Source organism: Zea mays, chromosome 7 (assembly GCF_902167145.1).
Source record: "Zea mays cultivar B73 chromosome 7, Zm-B73-REFERENCE-NAM-5.0, whole genome shotgun sequence".
NCBI lineage: Eukaryota > Viridiplantae > Streptophyta > Magnoliopsida > Poales > Poaceae > Zea > Zea mays.
This window is the reverse complement of record NC_050102.1, coordinates 31,452,733-31,473,931: the sequence shown is the minus strand read 5'-3', so window position 1 is coordinate 31,473,931 and position 21,199 is coordinate 31,452,733.

The following is a 21,199-nucleotide window of genomic DNA, read 5'->3' as shown; positions in this document are numbered from 1 at the left end:
TGCTAGGGATGCCTACACGATTGGTAGACACCCCTCAATTAAGATTGGCTTGGCTTCAAGAGGGAAGCCAAGAACTTAACAAGCCATAAGGCTCCCATCTCCGCCAAGGAGAAAGGGAAGGCCCCTATGGCAAATAGTACTAAAAGGAACCATGCTTTTATGTACAATGATAAAAGACAGTCTCATAGGAGTTGCAATGCTTTTGATTCACATGCCTATGACTCTTATGCTATGTTTGCTCCTAGTTCTTCCTATATGCATGGTAGAGATATGCCTAGGAAAAATGTTCATCATATGCCTAGGAAGAGTATTGTTCATGTTCCTAGAAAAGTTATGAATGGTCCCTCTACAATTTATCATGCTTTAAACACTTCCTTTGCTATTTGTTGGGGACTTGTTCTCAATCGCTATGAGTTAAGAACAAGGCAACACAGAGAATGTTAAACGATAAAGTCCTTCGTCCTTCGAAACATTATTTCCCTTAGGATATAACAATCTTCGGACGAAGGTTATGAAGGACAAACCTTCATTATCATAGTAAACATTAATGAAAGACGAAGCATATGAAACATAAAAGATAGCATGAATAATTATATAATATCATTAACTTAACTTTTATTATCTCATCATAGAAAAATAGAGATAATATCGAATTACAAATGTACCTTCGGCTCGGAAGGAGATGAAAATACAAGTATGACGCAAAAGCAAATGCCCAGTCAGCGTAAACAGTACGGGGGTACTGTTCACCTATTTATAGGCACAGGGTACAACCCATACAAAATTACATACATGCCCTTTACATTTGGTGATAATTCTATAGCACTCTATCGAGGTCTAAATGGCCTTTTCATCTTTAAGTCGGTTCCCTTTTCTGCGAACATGCCGAAGCTTTCCTGCTTCACAGCTTCGGTGCTGTGTCAACCTTCGTATCTTTTAAGCTTCTCCCTCTTTGATACAAGTCCGAAGGTACCTGTTCACACATTACACTCTAGAAACACTGTTAAATCATGTTTTTGAGGACCTTCGGAAGCCGAAGGCCCCCAACAGTAGCCCCTTGCAATATTAATTTATTAAAATAATAAATTTAGATTGCGACATGGACGAAGGCTTTTAAGCCGAAGGTCCGAAAAAACACCTTCCCTTTGCTAGAATAGCAACATTCACTGACAGGCGGGGTCTTTCAATTTTGTCCGCACCGAGCGTATAAATAAGAGCATACCGCGAGCTCATTTGGTACGCTCTTTTGTCACTTGCTCTCGCCTGCTCGTATTTTAGCTTTTGCGCGCTAAGATTCTCTGAGTCTTTAGTTTTTAAAGCTTCGGATTTGAAAACAGTTTTTAGTATCTCCGAAGATGTCTGGAGACAAGGATGCTGTTGCTGAGACGAAGCTGACTCTTGATGAAGAGAAAAACTTGGGGTTTCTTATAGCAATGTCGAAGACAAACACGGAAAAAATTACCAAGGAAATTCTGGAAGGCTTGTCTGAGGATACTGGTGACAGTGACAGTTATGATGTAGATAGTGGCGGTGAAGACTCCGAAGATCGCCCCTGGCGACCAAGTCATGCGGTTTTCGGCAAATCAGCTATCAAAGAAAACCATCTTGCCAATATGAGGGGAAGGTATTTCCGGGATCTGTCCATTGTGAGGGCGGACGAAGGGGAAAAAACTTGTCCACACCCTGAAGAAAATGAAGTTGTGGTGTATCGAAGCTTTTTGAAAGCTGGATTGCGATTCCCCTTGAGCAGCTTCGTCGTGGAGGTGTTGAAAATCTTCGAAGTCTATCTTCATCAACTTACTCCCGAGGCAATTATAAGGCTAAATATCTTCGTGTGGGCCGCGAGAAGCCAAGGTCTGAAGCCTGACGCAAGGAGCTTCTGTAATGTTCATGAATTATTATATGAAACAAAGCCTTGGGGCAAAGAACAGTACCATAATAACTTTGGCTGCTACAGCTTCGTCTCTCGGTCCGGGGCAAGCTGTCCCGTACCAACCTTTCGGAAGAGATGGCCCGGGGATTGGATGACAGAATGGTTTTATGTGAAGAATGACTTATCAGCACGAGAAGACATCAAAGGTATAATTATGCATCCTATTTGGCAAAGCTTCGGCCTTCGGAGGCCGAAGGTGGAAATGAATGAAGCTGCCGAAGAATGCCAGAGGGCCTTTGGCGTCATCTGCTCTTTTATTGGAACAAGAGATTTAGTACAAGAGCATATTGCCTTCCGGGTGTGGCCTCTTGCGGAGAAATGGGAAATGCCTCAAGAAACCACAAAAGAGGCCGACGAAGGTGGGCTTGTGAGACTGAAGTACACCTTCAAGTTTGGAGATAAATTTACTGAGCCAGATGACGACTGGCTAAAGAGTATTGAAAATTTAAGTGACGAATTGCTTGGTGCTTATTCGAAGGCCGAAGATACTGCGATGTCAGCGGCCTTCGGAGGCCGAAAAAAGAAGAGGCTGAATCGGGTATTTGATGCAATTGGGTTTGTTTACCCTGACTATTGCTACCCCGTCCGAAAGCAGAAAAGAAAGAACATAACTTCTGCAAAAGAAGAAGCTGCAACTGCTCCTAGCGAGCCAGAGCCTGAAAGAAAGAAAATAAAAGTCCTCACTCACCGACCGCGCTACATCGAACCAGCTTCGGTGCCGGAGTTTACCGAAAAAACTCCTTCGGCAACCGAAGCTAAAAAACCAACTGAGCCAACTCTGCTGCCAGAAGTCACAGAAATGGCCGAAGTGCCATCAAAGATGGAATTGGAACAATCAAAGATTTTGTTACCAGAAATAAAAGAGAGGGCCGAAGCGCCGTCCACAGAAAAAATGGAACAGGTAAAAGAAGCAACTGAGGGCCCCAAAACATCAGAAGTTTTGAGTCCTGTGGCAAACATTGAAACAGTAAAAAATCAAAAAGTGCCAGCAGTGACTCCGAAAAGAAAGAGAATGGCTAATGTGCTAGATGTGCTGGAAACGATCAAATCTTCAAGCACCCCTCCGAAGAAGGCTGCTGTCACTCCTGAAACAACAGTTGAAGCTTCGGGTTCTAAAGCTCCAGAGCAAGATACTGAAGCCGAAGCTGGGCCCTCAGAGCCCGCAAAGAAAAGACCCTTGGAAAGTGAGACAGAAAAAATAACAAAACCAACTTTTATTGAAGAAACCGGTGTTATTGCCCCCGAAGCATTCAAAGTTCGTGATTATATTGTTCGTCATGCTTCGGGGAAAAAATTATCAGAAAAAGAAGAACAAGAGGCCCAGCACTATGCCCAAAAACTGAAATATCCAAAGGGGGCGTTAATATTCAATGGCAGTGGAGAAGAAGACTTCTTGTACTGTCTCCCCGACAACAAGGAAATTTCTGTCTGTCGGGAGATAAGCAGAAGCTTCGGATTCCCAACTTTAGAAGACGGACTTTCGGTACTGTCAAAGAACGATCTGGCTGACAGCCTAGCTTATAACAGTTTAAAGGTACGATATATGAAATCCTTGTATTTTTCCGTTCATTTAAACCCACTGACACACACACATATTTCTTTTTGCAGGGCTTGATACTTAGCAATGCTCTCAGAGCACAGAAAGATACTGAAGACGAAGGGTGTACAATAGCCCTGAGCAACCTTCGTTCCGAAGTAATTGAACTGAGGAACGAAGGTCTCGAAAAAGACAAAATATTATACTCATTAATAAATAAAATAAAAGAGGACGAAGCTGCTGTTAAAATTCAAGCTGAAGCTCAAAAACGCGAAATTGAAGACCTTCGGAAACAGCTGGCCAGAGCCAAGGAAGAACGCATACTCGAAGAAACAAAGCGTGAACTCAGCGATCAATGGGCAGATCACTTAGAAGTGACTGTTGAAGAGCTTCGTTCGTCCAAAAAGAGATGCTACAACAAATCTATAGATTGTGTTAAGAAATTAAAGGCTAGCTTTGCCAAGGTCGGAGCATTCTCAAGTGAGGAAAACTTTTCTAGAGGCAATCCCGAAGGTGTTATTGAATGGATTGACCACGAAGCTGAAGCCTTCGAAGAAATTTTAAATAGCCGAGGTGATATATGCGCCTTCTCTGGCGCCAGAGGGATTGCCACCATCTTAGAAAAGAAGGGCTGCGAACATGTAAAGATTTTAGCACAGTCCGAAGCTGCCTTGTCCTTTGAAGATACAAGAGATCCTTCGGCCGAAGCAAGCATAATTGGTGGAAATTTTTTTACTGATATCTGGGATAACGGTGGCCGAGAAATGGCAAGAGAAATTATTCAGAGAAGTGAAAAGGGCATCCATGATGCTAGAGAAGTGGCTAAGGCTGCTGAAAAGAGCACAGAGCCCGAAGGTCAACTAGGTATTAACTAATAGTTTGTATTGTGTTGTAATTTTTAGTTTTAAGCCTCATTTTCCGTTTGTAATAGCAGCATAGCCGTGTCCTGTTCTTCAGATACTGCTGAAGCGTCTCCAGGCCCTCAGCCGAAAGGAGACGATGAGATTAAACAGATGGCCGAAGCAATCATGGACGAAGTCGTCAATCGACTCCTGAATGAAGCTGCAGAAGTAGTATTAAGAGAAGACTAGGTGTTTTTAGGAAAAACATTTGAATTGTGATTTATGTAATATTTTGTACATTTGAATGTAATATTCAAGTCTCTTTTCATTATTCAATTCTTTACGATGCATGAAACTTTACATACGTACCGATTTTGAGCCTTCGGCGAAAAAAACACCTTCCCTTCTTTTCATGCTTCGTGAAGAAAAAATTTTTATGTACAACAATGTCCATAATGCTTTGATGAAGAATACCCAAGCTTCGTGAAAACATTCTCCGAAGCTATTCTCTGAAGATGAAGATTGTGTCTCCCACGCTTACGATTTTCACTCTTTCAAAGCATACTTCCGAAGATCAATATTGTGTCCCCTTCTTATGCCATATGCAAGATGATGTATGATGCTTATGCTATGCAAAATGATGTGATGATGTTATGTTATGTAGATGACATTTGTTCCGAAAGATACACGCGTTCCTGTGACAAAACATACAAAATTTTTCATTATAAGCCTCCCTTAGGAGCTTCTTCGCCTTTTACTTCAGCGGAATCAGCGTTGACTTTTCGCTGTAAGCTCTGCATTCCCTTAGGAACGACTTTGGAGCTTCTTCACCTTTTACTTAGGCGGTATAAGCTCTGCATTCCCTTAGGAACGTCTTTGGAGCTTCTTCGCCTTTTACTTAGGCAGTATCAGCGTTGACTTTTCGCTGTATGCTCTGCATTCCCTTAGGAACGTCTTTGGAGCAAAAAACTTACACTGCGCTCCCACTGGAACGACTTTTTGTAACTTCAACAACTTACTCTGCGTTCCTTAGAACGACTTTTTGTTACTTTGTTACTTCGAAGGATTTTTAATAATTCGAAAGTCCTCCGCAAACTTTCAAACTTCAGCAACTTAAGCCTTCGGAGAAAATAGATTTTCCTTATAACCAACCACAAAACTATTACATGAAAATCGAAATGTTCTTTATTATACAGAAAATAGAACTTAAAATGGAAAAGGCTGCTATCAAGGTAGGATACTTGTCAATAAATGTGCTTTGACTCCGGCACGGTGCTATTGACTGTACGAGCTTCGGACTGCTCTCTGAAGTCCCTTTGGTGTGGAGCATATTGGCTCCCTTCTGGCTGCTGGCCCTGTTGTAACGGAGGTGGAGGCGGAGGCTGTTGCCAGGAGGCTTGAGGCTGACTCGCCGAAGCAGCAGAGACTGCAGGATGGTTGCCCACATATTCTGGGATGTAGGGCGAATGATACGAAGCTGTATGCATGACCTGCTTCGGCAGAAAACCTGAAAGCCTCCTCCCTTCTTTGGCGAAAATCATTGTCGGCCCGAATGTATTCATCCATTTTCTGGAGAAGCTTCTCCAAAGTTTGAGGAGGCTTCCTGGCGAAGTACTGAGCTGACGGACCTGGCCGAAGCCCCTTGATCATGGCTTCGATGACAATTTCATTGGGCACCGTTGGTGCCTGTGCCCTCAGACGCAAGAACCTTCGGACATATGCCTGAAGGTATTCTTCGTGGTCCTGAGTGCACTGGAACAGAGCCTGAGCAGTGACCGGCTTCGACTGAAATCCTTGAAAGCTGGTTAACAACAAATCCTTCAGCTTCTGCCATGAAGTGATCGTTCCTGGTCGAAGGGAGGAATACCAGGTTTGAGCAACACTTCTGACAGCCATAACGAAAGATTTGGCCATGACTGAAGCATTGCCACCATACGAAGACACTGTTGCTTCGTAGCTCATCAAAACTGCTTCGGGTCTGAGTGGCCATCGAATACAGGGAGCTGAGGCGGCTTGTAGGACGGGGGCCAAGGTGTAGCCTGCAACTCAGCGGACAGAGGAGAAGCATCATCAAAAACAAAATTCCCATGATGGAAATTGTCATACCAATCATCTTCGTTGGGAAAACCCTCCTGATGAAGGTCTTGATGCTGAGGCCTTCGGTGTTGCTCGTCTTGAGCAAGATGACAAACTTCTTCAGAGGCTTCGTCTATCTGCCTCTGTAGTTCAGCTACCCTGGCCATCTTTTCCTTCCTGCGTTGAACCTGCTGCTGAAGGATTTCCAGATTTTGAATCTCCAGATCTAGATCATCGTCCGGAGGTGTTGGACTGGTAGCCTTCCTCTTCTGGCTTCGTGCCTCTCTAAGAGAAAGGACATCTTGATTAGTGTCCAGCGGCTGCAGCGTGCCAGCCCCTGGTGCTGAAGCCTTCTTCGGCGGCATGACGAAGGTGATGCTTGCCGAATGTGTTGAAAAGCTCAAGAAATGGAAGTGAGTTCACCGGAGGTGGGCGCCAATGTTGGGGACTTGTTCTCAATCGCTATGAGTTAAGAACAAGGCAACACAGAGAATGTTAAACGATAAAGTCCTTCGTCCTTCGAAACATTATTTCCCTTAGGATATAACAATCTTCGGACGAAGGTTATGAAGGACAAACCTTCATTATCATAGTAAACATTAATGAAAGACGAAGCATATGAAACATAAAAGATAGCATGAATAATTATATAATATCATTAACTTAACTTTTATTATCTCATCATAGAAAAATAGAGATAATATCGAATTACAAATGTACCTTCGGCTCGGAAGGAGATGAAAATACAAGTATGACGCAAAAGCAAATGCCCAGTCAGCGTAAACAGTACGGGGGTACTGTTCACCTATTTATAGGCACAGGGTACAACCCATACAAAATTACATACATGCCCTTTACATTTGGTGATAATTCTATAGCACTCTATCGAGGTCTAAATGGCCTTTTCATCTTTAAGTCGGTTCCCTTTTCTGCGAACATGCCGAAGCTTTCCTGCTTCACAGCTTCGGTGCTGTGTCAACCTTCGTATCTTTTAAGCTTCTCCCTCTTTGATACAAGTCCGAAGGTACCTGTTCACACATTACACTCTAGAAACACTGTTAAATCATGTTTTTGAGGACCTTCGGAAGCCGAAGGCCCCCAACACTATTGGTAGAAAGGATAGGAAGATAGTTGCTAGGAAATTAGGGGCAAAATGCAAGGGTGATAAAACTTGCATTTGGGTCCCTAAGGAAATTGTGACTAACCTTGTAGGACCCAACAAGAGTTGGGTACCTAAGACCCAAGCCTAAATTTGCCTTGCAGGTTTATGCATCCGGGGGTTCAAGCTGGATTATCGACAGCGGATGCACAAACCATATGACGGGGGAGAAGAAGATGTTCACCTCCTACATCAAGAATAAGGATTCCCAAGATTCAATCATATTCGGTGATGGGAACCAAGGCAAGGTGAAAGGTTTAGGCAAGATCGCATTATCTAATGAGCACTCTATCTCTAATGTGTTTTTAGTTGAGTCTCTTGGATATAATTTACTATCTGTCAGTCAATTATGTAATATGGGATATAATTGTCTATTTACAAATGTAGATGTGTCTGTCTTTAGAAGATGTGATGGTTCACTAGCTTTTAAGGGTGTACTAGACGACAAACTTTATTTAGTTGATTTTGCAAAAGAAGAGGTCGGTCTAGATGCATGCTTAATGGCTAAGACTTGCATGGGCTGGTTGTGGCATCGCCGCTTAGCACATGTGGGGATGAAGAACCTCCACAAGCTTCTAAAGGGAGAACACGTGATAGGTCTAACCAATGTACATTTCGAAAAAGATAGACCTTGTGCAGCTTGTCAAGCAGGTAAACAAGTGGGAGGAGCACATCACAACAAGAATGTGATGACGACTTCAAGACCTCTGGAGCTGCTGCATATGGACCTCTTCGGACCCGTCGCCTATCTGAGCATAGGAGGAAGTAAGTATGGTCTAGTTATTGTTGATGACTTTTCCCGCTTCACTTGGGTGTTCCTTTTGCAGGATAAGTCTGAAACCCAAGGGACCCTCAAGCACTTCCTCAGGAGAGCTCAAAATGAGTTTGAGCTCAAGGTGAAGAAGATAAGAAGTGACAACGGGTCCGAATTCAAGAATCTTCAAGTGGAGGAGTTCCTTGAGGAGGAGGGGATCAAGCACGAGTTCTCCGCTCCCTACACACCTCAGCAAAATGGTGTGGTAGAGAGGAAGAACAGGACACTCATAGATATGGCGAGGACTATGCTTGGAGAGTTCAAGACCCCCGAGCGCTTTTGGTCGGAAGCCGTGAACACGGCTTGCCACGCCATCAACAGGGTCTACCTTCACCGCCTCCTCAAGAAGACTTCATACGAGCTGCTGACTGGTAACAAACCCAATGTATCTTATTTTCGTGTATTTGGGAGCAAGTGTTATATTCGTGTGAAGAAAGGTAGAACCTCTAAATTTGCTCCCAAAGCTGTAGAAGGGTTTTTATTAGGTTATGATTCAAATACAAAGGCGTATAGGGTCTTCAACAAATCATCGGGTTTGGTTGAAGTCTCTAGCGACGTTGTATTTGATGAGACTAATGGCTCTCCAAGAGAGCAAGTTGTTGATCTTGATGATATAGATGAAGAAGACGTTCCAACGGCCGCGATACGCACCATGACGATTGGAGATGTACGGCCTCAGGAACATTTGGGGCAAGATCAATCGTCTTCCTCAACTATGGTACATCCCCCATCCCAAGATGACGAACAGGTACCTCAAGTGGAGGCGCATGATCAAGGGGGAGCACAGGATGTTCAAGTTGAAGAGGAAGAAGCATCTCAGGCACCTCCAACCCAAGTTCGAGCGACGATTCAAAGGGATCATCTCGTCGACCAGATATTGGGTGATATTAGCAAGGGAGTAACTACTCGCTCGAGATTAGTTAATTTTTGTGAGCATTACTCCTTTGTCTCTTCTTTTGAGCCTTTCAGGGTAGAAGAGGCCTTGCTAGATCCGGACTGGGTGTTGGCCATGCAAGAGGAACTCAACAATTTCAAGCGCAATGAAGTTTGGACACTGGTGCCTCGTCCCAAGCAAAATGTTGTGGGAACCAAGTGGGTGTTCCGCAACAAACAGGACGAGCACGGGGTAGTGACGAGGAACAAGGCTCGACTTGTGGCAAAAGGTTATGCCCAAGTCGTAGGTTTGGACTTTGAGGAGACTTTTGCTCCTGTGGCTAGGCTAGAATCAATTCGTATCTTGCTAGCATATGTCGCTCACCATTCTTTCAGGTTGTACCAAATGGATGTGAAGAGCGCTTTCCTCAATGGGCCGATCAAGGAGGAGGTGTACGTAGAGCAACCCCTTGGCTTCGAGGATGAACGGTACCCCGACCACGTGTGTAAGCTCTCTAAGGCGCTCTATGGACTTAAGCAAGCCCCAAGAGCATGGTATGAATGCCTTAGAGACTTTTTAATTGCTAATGCTTTCAAAGTTGGGAAAGCCGATCCAACTCTTTTTACTAAGACTTGCGATGGTGATCTTTTTGTGTGCCAAATTTATGTCGATGACATAATATTTGGTTCTACTAATCAAAAGTCTTGTGAAGAGTTTAGCAGGGTTATGACACAGAAATTCGAGATGTCGATGATGGGCGAGTTGAACTACTTCCTTGGGTTCCAAGTGAAGCAACTCAAGGACGGCACTTTCATCTCCCAAACGAAGTACACACAAGATTTGCTAAAGAGGTTTGGGATGAAGGACGCCAAGCCCGCGAAGACGCCAATGGGAACTGACGGACACACTGACCTCAACAAAGGAGGTAAGTCCGTTGATCAAAAAGCATACCGGTCTATGATAGGGTCCTTACTTTATTTGTGTGCTAGTAGACCGGATATTATGCTTAGCGTATGCATGTGTGCTAGATTTCAATCCGATCCAAAGGAGTGTCACTTAGTGGCTGTGAAGCGAATTTTGAGATATTTAGTCGCTACGCCTTGCTTCGGGATCTGGTATCCAAAGGGGTCTAACTTTGACTTGATTGGATATTCAGACTCCGACTATGCTGGATGTAAGGTCGATAGGAAGAGTACATCGGGGATGTGCCAATTCTTAGGAAGGTCCCTGGTGTCGTGGAACTCTAAGAAACAAACTTCTGTTGCCCTATCCACCGCTGAGGTCGAGTACGTTGCCGCAGGACAGTGTTGTGCGCAACTGCTTTGGATGAGGCAAACCCTTCGGGACTTTGGCTACAATCTGAGCAAAGTCCCACTCCTATGTGATAATGAGAGTGCTATCCGAATAGCGGAAAATCCTGTTGAGCACAACCGCACAAAGCACATTGACATCCGACATCACTTTTTGAGAGACCACCAGCAAAAGGGAGATATCGAAGTGTTTCATGTTAGCACCGAGAACCAGCTAGCCGATATCTTTACCAAGCCTCTAGATGAGAAGACCTTTTGCAGGCTGCGTAGTGAGCTCAATATCTTAGATTCGCGGAACTTGGATTGAAATGTAGCATACATGTGTTTATGCCTTTGATCATGTTCATTCTGCATTTTGTTGCTTATTGTGGTGCTCAGGTTGTACAAACACTCCCTGGACCTCACAAGTCCTTTTTGCAAGTGATGCACATATTTAGGGGGAGCTGTGCTACAACTTGACCCTTTGAGACTAACCATGTTCTTGAGTTTGGTTGTTTTAGTCTCAAAGGAGGATTGAAAGGGAAAAGGTGGACTTGGACCATGCAAGACTTCCACTGCACTCCGATGAAAAGAGTAACTTTTCCAAGTTCATCTTTATACTCTTATTGCCTTTGTACTCTTATTTGAAGATTTTGGTGAGGCAATGGGGTTAAAGGGCCAAGATTTATCCCGTTTTGGTGCTTGATGCCAAAGGGGGAGAAAATAAAGGCCAAAGCGATAAATGGATCAGCTACCACTTGAGAGTTTTTGAAAATAGTAGAATAGAGCTTTTGGTTTGTCAAAACTCTTTTATTGTCTCTCTTGTCAAAAGTTGGTTTCTAGTGGGGAGAAGTGTTGATTATGGGAAAAAGGGGAGTTTTTGAAATCTTGAATCAATTTCTCTTGGAATGACTCTCTTTATGTCTTAACACGTGTGTTTGACTTAGAGATAGAAATTTGAGTTTGATTTGCAAAAACAAACCAAGTGGTGGCAAAGAGTGATCCATATATGTCAAATTTGAATCAAAACAATTTGAGTTCTTATTTGAATTGATTTTGTATTTGTTCTACTTGCTTTATGTTGTGTTGGCATAAATCACCAAAAAGGGGGAGATTGAAAGGGAAATGTGCCCTTGGGCCATTTCTAAGTATTTTGGTGATTTAGTGTCCAACACAAGTGCCCTAGTGTAAAAAGGTGGACAAAGTACAAATCAAGGATAAAGGTATGTTTCTCAGACTTAGTACATTGTTTTATGGACTAATGTGTTGTGTCTAAGTGCTGGAAACAGGAAAAATCCAATTGGAAATGTCTTGGCTCGAGCAGCCAAGAATCTGCTGAGTCTGGGGCACCGGACTGTCCGGTGGTGCACCGGACAGTGTCCGGTGCGCCAGGCTGGCTCGAGCGAAGTGGCCGCTCTCGGGAATTCACAGGCGACGAACGGCTATAATTCACCGGACTGTCCGGTGTGCACCGGACTGTCCGGTGAGCCAACGGTCGGCAGGGCCAACGGTCGGCCGCGCGATCTGCGCGGGACACGTGGCCGGGCCAACGGCTAGAAGGGGGCACCGGTCTGTCTGGTGCGCCAACGGCTCTCAGGCTCCCAACGGTCGACTGCGCCATTTATGGAAGGAAATCGGGCACCGGACAGTGTCCGGTGTGCACCGGACTGTCCGGTGCGCCAGTCGACAGAAGGCAAGATCAGCCTTCCTAGATTGCTCTCAACGGCTCCTAGCTGCCTTGGGGCTATAAAAGGGACCCCTAGGCGCATGGAGGAGTACACCAAGCATTCCTACAACATTCCTAAGCACCAAGACATCGATTCCGCGCCTTTGATTCTTTGCGATAGCAACTAGAGCTCTAGTTGAGTGGTGAACTCATTGAGTTGTGTTGTGAGCTCTTGTTGCGACTTGTGTGCGTGGTGTTGCTGTGATTTCTTGTCTTGAGTGCGTTGCTAATCCCTCCCTTGCTCTGTGCTTCTTTGTGAATTTCAAGTGTAAGGGCGAGAGGCTCCAAGTTGTGGAGATTCCTCGCAAACGGGATTGAGAAAAAGCAAGCAAAACACCGTGGTATTCAAGTGGGTCTTTGGACCGCTTGAGAGGGGTTGATTGCAACCCTCGTCCGTTGGGACACCACAACGTGGAGTAGGCAAGCGTTGGTCTTGGCCGAACCACGGGATAACCACCGTGCCATCTCTGTGATTGATCCTTGTTGGTTATTGTGTTTTGTTGAGGATTCCTCTTTAGACACTTGACAATTATTGTGCTAACAATTAACCAAGTTTTGTGGCTTAAGTTTTCAAGTTTTACAGGATCACCTATTCACCCCCTCTAGGTGCTCTCAGTTGTCCCTTTGCTCTTTTGTTGAACCCAATACTTGGTCTTTTTATTGGCTAAGTGTGAACCTTTGGCACCTGTATAACTTATACACTAGAGCAAACTAGTCAGTCCAATTATTTGTGTTGGGCAATCCAACCACCAAAATTATTTAGGAACTAGGTGTGAGCCTAATTCCCTTTCAATCTCCCCCTTTTTGGTGATTGATGCCAACACAAACCAAAGCAAATATGGAAGTACATAATTGAGCTAGCTTGCATAATGTAAGTGCAAAGTTTGCTTGGAATTGAGCCAATATAAATACTTACAAGATATGCATGGATTGTTTCTTTGTTTTTAACATTTTGGACCACGCTTGCACCACATGTTTTGTTTTTGCAAATTCTTTTGTAAATCCTTTTCAAAGTTCTTTTGCAAATATTCAAAGGTAAATGAGTAAGATTTTGCAAAGCATTTTCAAGATTTGAAATTTTCTCCCCCTGTTTCAAATGCTTTTCCTTTGACTAAACAAAACTCCCCCTAAATGAAATCCTCCACTTAGTGTTCAAGAGGGTTTTGAGATATCAATTTTGAAATACTACTTTCTCCCCCTTTTGAACACAATAGGATACCAATTTGAAATTTACCAATTGAAAAATCATTAGTTTTTAAAAATATGTGGTGGTGCGGTCCTTTTGCTTTGGGCTAATACTTTCTCCCTCTTTGGCATGAATCGCCAAAAACGGATACTTTGAGTGAAATATAAGCCCTTAGAATTATTCTCTCCCCCTTTGGTTATAAATAAATGAGTGAAGATTATACCAAAGATGGAGTCCTTTTGCTTTTGACTCTCCCCCAAAAGATGGAGAGATGCGCGGAGCGACGGCGAACGATGAGTTACGGAGTGGAAGCCTTTGTCTTCGCCGAAGACTCCAATTCCCTTTCAATATACCTATGACTTGGTTTGAAATAGACTTGAAAACACATTAGTCATAGCACATGAAAGAGACATGATCAAAGGTATATAAATGAGTTATGTGTGCAAATCAACAAAAGAAGTTCCTAGAATCAAGAATATTTAGCTCATGCCTAAGTTTGTTAAAAGTTTGTTCAAGTGGCTTGGTAAAGATATCGGCTAATTGATCTTTAGTATTAATGTAAGAAATCTCGATATCTCCCTTTTGTTGGTGATCCCTTAAAAAGTGATACCGAATGGCTATGTGTTTAGTGCGGCTATGCTCAACGGGATTATCCGCCATGCGGATTGCACTCTCATTATCACATAGAAGAGGAACTTTAGTTAATTTGTAACCATAGTCCCTAAGGGTTTGCCTCATCCAAAGTAGTTGCGCGCAACAATGTCCTACGGCAATATACTCGGCTTCGGCGGTAGAAAGAGCAACCGAATTTTGCTTCTTTGAAGCCCAAGACACCAAGGATCTTCCCAAGAACTGGCAAGTCCCCGATGTGCTCTTTCTATTGATTTTACACCCCGCCCAATCGGCATCCGAATAACCAATCAAATCAAATGTGGATCCCCTAGGATACCAAAGCCCAAACTTAGGAGTATAAACTAAATATCTCAAGATTCGTTTTACGGTCATAAGGTGAGCTTCCTTAGGGTCGGCTTGGAATCTTGCACACATGCAGACGGAAAGCATAATATCCGGTCGAGATGCACATAAATATAGCAAAGAGCCTATTATCGACCGGTATACCTTTTGATCGACGGATTTACCTCCTTCGTCGAGGTCGAGATGCCCATTGGTTCCCATGGGTGTCTTGATGGGTTTGGCATCCTTCATTCCAAACTTGCTTAGAATGTCTTGAGTGTACTTCGTTTGGCTTAGGAAGGTGCCCTCTTGGAGTTGCTTTACTTGAAATCCTAAGAAGTACTTCAACTCCCCCATCATGGACATCTCGAATTTTTGTGTCATGATCCTACTAAATTCTTCACATGTAGACTCGTTAGTAGACCCAAATATAATATCATCAACATAAATTTGGCATACAAACAAGTCATTTTCAAGAGTTTTAGTGAATAGAGTAGGATCGGCCTTTCCAACTTTGTAGCCATTAGTGATAAGGAAATCCCTAAGGCATTCATACCATGCTCTTGGGGCTTGCTTGAGCCCATAAAGCGCCTTAGAGAGTTTATAAACATGATTAGGGTACTCACTATCTTCAAAGTCAGGAGGTTGCTCAACATAGACCTCTTCCTTGATTGGTCCGTTGAGGAAGGCACTTTTCACGTCCATTTGATAAAGCTTAAAGCCATGGTAAGTAGCATAGGCTAATAATATGCGAATTGACTCAAGCCTAGCTACGGGTGCATAGGTTTCACCGAAATCCAAACCTTCGACTTGGGAGTATCCTTTGGCCACAAGTCGAGCTTTGTTCCTTGTCACCACACCATGCTTGTCTTGCTTGTTGTGGAAAACCCACTTGGTTCCTACAACATTTTGGTTAGGACGTGGAACTAAATGCCATACCTCATTCCTAGTGAAGTTGTTGAGCTCCTCTTGCATTGCCACCACCCAATCCGAATCTTGAAGTGCTTCCTCTATCCTGTGTGGCTCAATAGAGGAAACAAAAGAGTAATGCTCACAAAAATGTGCAACACGAGATCTAGTAGTTACCCCCTTATGAATGTCGCCGAGGATGGTATCGACGGGGTGATCTCGTTGGATTGCTTGGTGGACTCTTGGGTGTGGCGGCCTTTGTTCTTCATCCTCCTTGTCTTGATCATTTGCATCTCCCCCTTGATCATTGCCGTCATCTTGAGGTGGCTCATTTGTTTGATCTTCTACTTCATCAATTTGAGCTTCATCCTCATTTTGAGTCGGTGGAGATGCTTGCGTGGAGGAGGATGGTTGATCTTGTGCATTTGGAGGCTCTTCGGATTCCTTAGGACACACATCCCCAATGGACATGTTCCTTAGCGCGATGCACGGAGCCTCTTCATCACCTATCTCATCAAGATCAACTTGCTCTACTTGAGAGCCGTTAGTCTCATCAAACACAACGTCACAAGAAACTTCAACTTGTCCGGAGGACTTGTTAAAGACTCTATATGCCTTTGTGTTTGAATCATATCCTAGTAAAAAGTCTTCTACAGTCTTAGGAGCAAATTTAGATTTTCTACCTCTTTTAACAAGTATAAAGCATTTGCTACCAAAGACTCTAAAATATGAAATATTGGGCTTTTTACCGGTTAGGAGTTCATACGATGTCTTCTTGAGGATTCGGTGAAGATATAACCGGTTGATGGCGTAGCAAGCGGTGTTGACCGCCTCGGCCCAAAACCGATCCGAAGTCTTGTACTCATCAAGCATGGTTCTTGCCATGTCCAATAGAGTTCTATTCTTCCTCTCCACTACACCATTTTGTTGTGGCGTGTAGGGAGAGGAGAACTCATGCTTGATGCCCTCCTCCTCAAGGAAGCCTTCAATTTGAGAGTTCTTGAACTCCGTCCCGTTGTCGCTTCTAATTTTCTTGATCCTTAAGCCGAACTCATTTTGAGCCCTTCTCAAGAATCCTTTTAAGGTCTCTTGGGTTTGAGATTTTTCCTGCAAAAAGAATACCCAAGTGAAGCAAGAATAATCATCCACTATTACAAGACAATACTTACTCCCGCCGATGCTTATGTAAGCAATCGGGCCGAATAGATCCATGTGGAGTAGCTCAAGCAGCCTGTCGGTCGTCATGATGTTCTTGTGTGGATGGTGGGCACCAACTTGCTTTCCCGCTTGGCATGCGCTACAAACCCTGTCTTTCTCAAAATGAACATTGGTTAGTCCTAAAATGTGTTCTCCCTTTAGAAGCTTGTGAAGATTCTTCATCCCAACATGGGCTAGTCGGCGGTGCCAGAGCCAACCCATGTTAGTCTTAGCAATTAAGCAAGTGTCGAGTTCAGCTCTATCAAAATCTACCAAGTATAGCTGACCCTCCAACACTCCCTTAAATGCTATTGAATCATCACTTCTTCTAAAGACAGTGACACCTACATCAGTGAAAAGACAGTTGTAACCCATTTTGCATAATTGAGATACAGAAAGCAAATTGTAATCTAATGAATCTACAAGAAAAACATTGGAGATAGAATGGTCAGGAGATATAGCAATTTTACCCAATCCTTTGACCAAACCTTGGTTTCCATCCCCGAATGTAATCGCTCGTTGGGGATCTTGGTTTTTCTCGTAGGAGGAGAACATCTTCTTCTCCCCTGTCATGTGGTTTGTGCACCCGCTATCGATGATCCAACTTGAGCCCCCGGATGCATAAACCTATAAAACAAGTTTAGTTCTTGACTTTAGGTACCCAAACGGTTTTGGGTCCTTTGGCATTAGAAACAAGAACTTTGGGTACCCAAACACAAGTCTTGGAGCCCTTGTGTTTGCCCCCAACAAACATGGCAACTACCTTGCCGGATTTGTTAGTTAAAACATATGATGCATCAAAAGTTTTGAATGAAATGTCATGATCATTTGATGCACTAGGAGTTTTCTTCTTAGGTAACTTAGCACGGGTTGGTTGCCTAGAGCTAGATGTCTCACCCTTATACATGAAAGCATGGTTAGGGCCAGAGTGAGACTTCCTAGAGTGAATCCTCCTAATTTTGCTCTCGGGATATCCGGCAGGGTACAAAATGTAACCCTCGTTATCCTGAGGCATGGGAGCCTTGCCCTTTACAAAATTAGACAATCTTTTAGGAGGGACATTAAGTTTGACATTGTCTCCCCTTTGGAAGCCAATGCCATCCTTGATGCCAGGGCGTCTCCCATTATAAAGCATACTATGTGCAAATTTAAAATTTTCATTCTCTAAGTTATGCTCGGCAATTTTAGCATCTAATTTTGCTATATGATCATTTTGTTGTTTAATTAAAGCCATGTGATCATGAATAGCATTAATATCAACATCTCTACATCTAGTACAAATAGATACATGCTCAACGATAGATGTAGAGGATTTGCAAGATTTTAATTCTACAACCTTAGCATGTAATATATCGTTTCACTTCTAAGGTTAGAAATAGTAACATTGCAAACATCAAAATCTTTAGCCTTAGCAAGCAATTTCTCATTTTCAATCCTAAGGCTAGCAATAGAAACATTCAACTCATCAATCCTAGCAAGTAAATCAACATTATCATCTCTAGGATTGGAAGTTGAAACATTACAAACATGAGAATCAACCTTAGCAATTAATTTCGCATTTTCATTTCTAAGGTTGGCAATAGTGTCATGGCATGTGCTTAGCTCACTAGATAATTTCTCACATTTTTCTACCTCTAGAGCATAAGCATTCTTAACCTTAACATGCCTTTTATTTTCCTTGATTAGAAAGTCCTCTTGGGAGTCCAAGAGATCATCCTTTTCATGGATGGCACTAATTAGCTCATTTAGTTTTTCCTTTTGTTCCATGTTAAGGTTGGCAAAAAGGGTACGCAAATTATCTTCCTCATCACTAGCATTATCATCACTAGAAGATTCATATTTAGTGGAGGATTTTGATTTAACCTTCTTCCTTTTGCCGTCCTTTGCCATGAGGCACTTGTGGCCGACGTTGGGGAAGAGAAGTCCCTTGGTGACGGCGATGTTGGCAGCGTCCTCGTCGGAGGAGTCGCTAGAGCTTTCGTCAGAGTTCCACTCCCGACAAACATGGGCATCGCCGCCCCTCTTCTTGTAGTATTTCTTCTTCTCCTTTCTTCTCCCCTTCTTGTCGTCGCCCCTGTCACTGTCACTAGATATAGGACATTTTGCAATAAAATGACCGGGCTTACCACATTTGTAGCATACTTTCTTGGAGCGGGGTTTGTAGTCTTTCCCCCTCCTTTGCTTGAGGATTTGGCGGAAGCTCTTGATGATGAGCGCCATCTCCTCGTTGTCGAGCTTGGAAGCGTCGATGGGTTGTCTACTCGATGTAGACTCCTCCTTCTTTTCCTCTGTCGCCTTGAATGCGACCGGTTGTGCTTCGGGTGTGGAGGAGGTGCCTTGCTCGATGATTTTATTTGAGCCCTTAATCATTAGCTCAAAGTTCACAAATTTTCCTATAACTTCCTCGGGAGACATTAGCTTATATCTAGGATCACCTCGAATTAATTGAACTTGTGTAGGGTTAAGAAATACGAGGGATCTAAGAATAATCTTGACCATCTCATGGTCATCCCATTTTTCGCTCCCGAGATTGCGCACTTGGTTCACCAAGGTCTTCAAGCGGTTGTACATGGTTTGTGGATCCTCCCCTTGGTGAAGCATGAAGCGACCGAGCTCCCCCTCGATCGTTTCCCGCTAGGTGATCTTTGTCACCTCATCTCCTTCGTGCGCGGTCTTGAGTACGTCCCAAATTTCCTTCGCACTTTTTAACCCTTGCACCTTATTATACTCCTCTCGACTTAGAGAGGCGAGGAGTATAGTAGTGGCTTGGGAGTTAAAGTGGTGAATTTGGGCCACCTCGTCCGAGTCGTAGTCTTCATCACCTATGGATGGTACCTGTACACCAAACTCAACAACATTCCATATGCTTGTGTGGAGTGAGGTTAGATGATGCCTCATTTTGTCACTCCACATATTATAATCTTCACCGTCAAAAACCGGTGGTTTGCCTAATGGAACGGAGAGCAAAGGAGTACGTTTTGAAATATGGGGATAGCGTAGAGGAATCTTACTATACTTTTTGCGCTCTTGGCGCTTAGAAGTAACAGACGGTGCCTCGGAGTCGGAGGTCGATGGTGATGAAGAGTCGGTCTCGTAGTAGACCACTTTCCTCATCCTCTTGTGTTTGTCGCCTCTCCGATCCGACTTGTGGGAAGAGGATTTCTTCTCCTTCCCCTTCCCTTTGTTGGAGGAGTTTTTCTTCTCCTTCCTCTTGTTGCGGGACTCTTCCGATGAAGTCGACCCGTGGCTTGTAGCGGGCTTGTCGCCGGTCTCCATCTCCCTCTTGGCGAGTTCTCCCGACATCACTTCGAGCGGTTAGGCTCTAATGAAGCACGAGGTTCTGATACCAATTGATAGTCGCCTAGAGGGGGGGTGAATAGGGCGAAACTGAAATTCCTAAAAATAACCACAACTACAAGCCGGGTTAGTGTTAGAAATATAATCAAGTCCGTAAGAGGGCGTAAAACAAATCGCAAGCAAGTAAAGCGGTGAGACACAAGGATTTGTTTTACCGAGGTTTGGTTCTCGCAAACCTACTCCCCGTTGAGGTGGTCACAAAGACCGGGTCTCTTTCAACCCTTTCCCTCTCTCAAACGGTCCCTCGGACCGAGTGAGCTTCTTCTTCTCAATCAAACGGGAACAAAGCTTCCCCGCAAGGGCCACCACACAATTGGTGCCTCTTGCCTTGGTTACAATTGAGTTTTGATCACAAGAACAAGTGAGAAAGAAAAGAAGCAATCCAAGCGCAAGAGCTCAAAAGAACACAACAAATCTCTCTCGCTAATCACTAAAGCCTTATGTGGAATTGGAGAGGATTTGATCACTTGGGTGTGTCTAGAATTGAATGCCTAGCTCTTGTAAGTGGTTGAGAAGTGGAAAACTTGGATGCAATGAATGGTGGGTGGTTGGGGGTATTTATAGCCCCAACCACCAAACTAGCCGTTTGGTGGGGCTGACTGTCGTATGGTGCACCGGACAGTCCGGTGCACACCGGACATGTCCGGTGCGCCAGCCACGTCACCAAAGCCGTTGGGTTCTGACCGTTGGAGCTCTGTCTTCTGGGCCCGCCTGGATGTCCGGTGGCGCACCGGACATGTACTGTAGAGTGTCCGGTGCGCCAGTATGGGCGTGCCTGACTTCTGCGCGCGCTGGCGCGCATTTAATGCGCTGCAGGTAGCCGTTGGCGCCGAAATATCCGTTGCTCCGTTGTCACACCGGACAGTCCGGTGCACACCGGACATGTCCGGTGAATTATAGCGGACTAGCCGTTGTGAATTCCCGAAGCTGGCGAGTTCCTGAGGCCGCTCTTCCTTGGAGCACCGGACACTGTCCGGTGTACACCGGACAGTCCGGTGAATTATAGCGGAGCGCCTCTGGATTTTCCCGAAGGTGACGAGTTTGAATTGGAGTCCTTTGGTGCACCGGACACTGTCCGGTGGCACACCGGATAGTTCGGTGCGCCAAACCAGAGGTGCCTTCGGTTGTCCCTTTGCTCTTTTGTTGAACCCAATACTTGGTCTTTTTATTGGCTAAGTGTGAACCTTTGGCACCTGTATAACTTATACACTAGAGCAAACTAGTCAGTCCAATTATTTGTGTTGGGCAATTCAACCACCAAAATTATTTAGGAACTAGGTGTGAGCCTAATTCCCTTTCAGGCATCAATCACCAAAAAAGGGGAGATTGAAAGGGAATTAGGCTTA